Consider the following 5000-nt stretch of genomic DNA (forward strand, 5'->3'; position numbering starts at 1 on the left):
ATATATATATATAGTATGATATATATATATATATATATATATATAATATATATATATATCAATATATATATATATATATATATATATATATATATATATATATATATATATATATATATATATATATTTATATATATATATATATATATATATATATATATATATATCTATATATATATATGATATATATATATATATATAGATATATATATATATATATATATATATCTATATATATATATATCTATATATATATATATATATATATATATATATATATATATATATATGTCAAATCAGCGTAATTTTATTGCTTGTTTATTTTCTTAAATCAGCCTTGTACTTTAGTTTTAAGTGCTCTCTTATATTCAGTTCAGCAGCTGCATTTTTTTTTTATGTTAACGTAACGTTCAGTGGTTTTGCCCAGTGATTCCTCCTCTTGTTGTGAATTGCCTAACTATCGTGTTAACGATTGTTTTTATTTGTTTTCGATTTGGAATGGAACTGTAGTGCAGTGAGTGGAGGCCGGCCTAAGACAGTTCGGGCCTGTATAAGCTTCTGGACGTACGCTCTTTTGTTGGCAGCCTTCTGGAGATTTATCTCACGCCTTTTTGGAGGAAATACTCCGACGGACCTCCCTTGGAAGTGGTTTTCCGTAGATGTGCTGAGCCATCTACGGCGTATGTGCATTGTGGAGTTTGATCACGGCTGTGATATCGCAGGTTATCGTCGCTGTCCCGCCACGTAGGAGGCGTTACGCCAACCACTGTCCTGTCCGTCTTCAGCTGCTAGTCCAGGAGAGCTAAGGGCTCGTGAGGAAGGCACGTAGGGAGGCAATTGCCAGGTAAGGGTGATTATCCTGTGTTGTCCCTCGGGATGAACTCGACCCCTGTGTCTACTGGTTAATTAGCAAGCTCCCCCGTATAGCGTTGAGAGGTTGAAGCGACCTCCAGGAACTCCTGTGCGTCTCTGTAACGGTATTTCTACAGAAGCAATCCGCGGTGGCTTAGACTATGGCAATTGATGATTTCTATGTTATTTTAGTTACTGTACAAGATTTAAAAGTAATATCCATTCGGCCGGCTGTAACTAAGCAGTAATTGACCTTTGAAAGTGACATAATAGCCGCACCAAACTCAAAGGTATATTAAAGTTTAGTTCCAACCAAACGAAAAAATATTCCTTACAAACTTGTAAAGCAACCAAAAATAACATAGAAAATGTCAATTGCCATAGTCTAAGTCACCGAAGAACGGTCCCTATAGGAAGGTACCAAGTATTCGTTACGGTGAAGGAAATGTAAACACAGCCGCCATGTTTAAATTCCCCCAATAACCACCACGGAGCCATATGTTCACTAGGGGGGGGGGGGGGGGTAACGCACAGGGGTGGGCGGGGTAAGGTGGAAGGTACGAGTTGTCTTAGCAGCCCCACTGAATAGTAACATACCTTGACGCAACTTTCGGCGAAAGCCTAACACTCACTTTTCCTAAAAAATAATAATTAAGAATAATGTTTGGGCCTTACCTTAAAGGGGTGGAGGGTACAAAGCAGCAGCTGCCTTTAAGAATGCGTGGAGGCGGGTCTTGGGTTCCTCAAAATGCAGCTTGAAATAAAGCAACAGCCAAGTACCCGACCGAAGTTATACATTCTCCTCCCGTATCTTGGAGTCGACTGCCGGAGTTCCCTCCACCTCCTCTCGATAGTACTAGTAGGGCACCGGTTTCTGGGTCCACAAAGTTCATCGAGTGGTTGACTGTCAAGTGGACATAACCTTCATCTCGCAGGCAGTCATAAGGCCTCCAAACAGTCAGAAATAATAGTGGTACCCGGCACAATGTATTCTTTGATAAACTGCAAGCAGAGTCCCACTTGTCCTGTCGGGTACGGGAACAACGAAAAACTCCGGGTCTGCCTGCAGATACCACCGAATACCCACTGGCCTTCGATGAGGCGACCTACGTTGTATTTCTTCTCCCAAACTTCACCTCATCGATTTCAACAATTGTGCCGGGCCACCTATTGCTTCTTCTGTTGGAAGCACCAATTAAATATGACCTGAAATAAAAGTCAGTGGTTAGGGGAGGTAATTATTAGTAGGGTAAATTTCATAATAATACAAGGCAGGTTGTGTATGAGAGAGGGAGGGGGGGAGAGAGAGCGGGGAGAGAGGAGGGGTGGGGGAGAAGGAATGGAAAATGGTGAGGGGCTAAGCAAAATACTTACTTCCCGGAAGAAGCTGGCCAATCATTAATTGTTGAGTCCGACAGTCCAAGTTCTGTTCTCGCAACCTTGTAAGAAAAAAAAATCACTCACATACAGGTATGCGAAGAACAGAACTGTCTAAACATCAATGAATGACCCCAGAGAACCAAGTGCCCTTAAACAAGGAAAAGTAGTAAGAACAGCGTTTCTTCGCTTTCTTACTATGCGGTCGATAAGACCGGTCACACCTAAAGGTAAACGTGGAGGGAAAAATACCAATTATAAACATGAAAATATGGAGTAGGTCATAAATGGTATAGGTGTAATAATATTGCCATTAATCTAGGGCCGGGTCATATCACGGTTACATGTAGAATCCAACAAACTATTCGTATTGGTATTTACTAAAGCACTTCTTTTGCAGATCTAGGCGGTATCATTCCCACAATGGGGGCAAAGCACCTTGCTTTTGTCAGGAGGCCGTGGCTGGATAAACAGACCAGGCCGTCATAATACCATGGATTAATAGGCAGAAAAATCTTTTTAACTGAATGGGGGCAAAAGACCTGCTTTCTCAGGAGGTCGTGGTCCCTGCAAAAAACGATTAGTCGATCATAATTACCTGAGTAAAAGGCAGAGAAATCTTTGTAACTCATGTAACAATTGTTACATGAAGTTGGCAAAGAGTTCCTGGTGAGGGGCTGGGGCGAGCGTGAAGTTGATGCAGCAGTGGATGTCATGGCGGCAGATTCAACAGTTGTGGAGTTTCTACAGTTAGGAGGTGGCAGGAGCCAGACCGTAGAAAACAGTTAGGGGAGGTGGGGTGGAGTAGTAAAAATGCTTTGATGCTATTGGTTGAGGCAGGGTGGGGGCTGAGGTAAATGAAACAAGCACTTAACAAGATAAGTTGGCAATGTTAAGGGTAATAAAAGGTAAATGGGTAGTTAAGGAAGTAAATGTAAATGTGGGATGGGTTCAAAAATATGAATTAATACAAATACATATATAACGGGCCCAGGAGGGGGTGGGATTTAAGTCCTGGGTGGGTAAAGTGTGTAATAGGGCCTATAGTTGTTTTAATAAATACAAAATACCAAATTAAACATAGGTTGAGCATATAACAAAACCTAATTAAACTTGTAGGGGATGTTGCCTGACCAGGGGGTGGGGTTGGACCTGCTGTAACCCCCCTTTAAAGAACCAAACCAAACTAACATAACCTAACCTACAGGGGGGATGTAACGTTCCTAGTAGGGAACTTAACCTGTACAATGTTGCCTGACCAGGGGGGCTTTGCCCCCCATACCCCCCTTAAAGGCCTAACCTAACCTATGTAAGGCAATGTAACCTAACCTGACCTAGTAAGGAATGTTAAACCTGCCCCCCATTTACCAGGGGGCTTCGCCCCCCTACCCCCCTTAAAGGCCTAACTAACCTAGTAAGGAATGTAACTAACCAACCTAACCTAACCTAACCTAGTAGGGGAACATTGCCTGACCGTAGCTTCGCCCCCGTACCCCCCTTAAAGGCCTAACCTAGCCTAGTAAGAACGTAACCTACAACCTAAGTAATGGGAAATAGTAGGCCTAACCTAACCTAGTAAGGAATGTAACCTAACCAACCTAACCTAACCTAACCTATTAGGGAATATTGCCTGACAGGGGGCTTCGCCCCCCCTAACCCCCCGGCCAACCTAACCTAGTAAGAATGTAACCTAACCTAACCTAACCTAGTAGGGAACATTGCCTGACTACCAGGGGGGCCTTCGCCCCCCCCGTACCCCCTAAGTGGGAAATCTACCTAATAACCTAGTAAGGAACGTAACCTAAAACCTAACCTATAAGTAGGGAATAGTGAGGGGGGCCTAACGTAACCTAGTAAGGAATGTAACCTAACCAACCTAACCTAAGACCTCCACCTAGTATTGGGAACCTAATTGCTGACCGGAGGGGGCCTCGCCCCCCCAGTAACCCCCCCTTAAAGCCTAACCTAACCTAACCTAACCTAGTAAGGGAATGTACCTAACCCACCTAACCTAACCTAACCTAGTAAGGAACATTGCCTGACCAGGGGGGCTTCGCCCCCCCTACCCCCCGTTAAAGGCCTAACCAACTAGTAAGGAACTAACCTAACCTAACCTAGTAGGGAAAGTAGGCCTAACGTAACCTAGTAAGGAATAACCTACCAAACCTAAACTAACCTAACCTAGTAGGGAAATATTGCCTGACCAGGCTTCGCCCCCAAGTACCCCCCCTTAAAGCCTAACCTACCTAGTAAGGAATGTAACCTAACCAACCTAACCTAACCTAACCTAGTAAGGAACATTGCCTGACCAGGGGGGCTTCGCCCCCGTACCCCCCCTTAAAGGCTAACTAACCTAGTAAGGAAGTAACCTAACTAACTTAGTAGGGAAATAGTAGGCCTAACCTAGCTAACCTAGAAGGAACCTGTAACCTAACAAAACCAGTAGGGAATATTGCCTTACCAGGGGGCTACCCCCCCTTAAAGGCCAACCTAACCTAGTAAGGAATGTAACCTAACCAACTAAATAACCTAACCTAGTAGGGAATATTCGCCTGACTGGGGGCTTTTTGCCCCCTCCCCCTTAAAGCCCTAAACCTAACCTAGTAAGGAATGTAACCTAACCAACCTAACCTAGTAGGTAACAAGTAGGAATGTAACCTAACCAACCCCCCCCCCCCCCCCCCCCCCCCCCACCCCCCCCCCCCCCCCCCCCCCCCCCAGTATCCACCCTTGAAGAACTAACCAACCTAGCCTAACCGGGTAACCCCCTT

This window comes from Macrobrachium nipponense, chromosome 7 (genome assembly GCF_015104395.2).
Source record: "Macrobrachium nipponense isolate FS-2020 chromosome 7, ASM1510439v2, whole genome shotgun sequence".
NCBI classification, from domain to species: Eukaryota; Metazoa; Arthropoda; class Malacostraca; order Decapoda; family Palaemonidae; genus Macrobrachium; species Macrobrachium nipponense.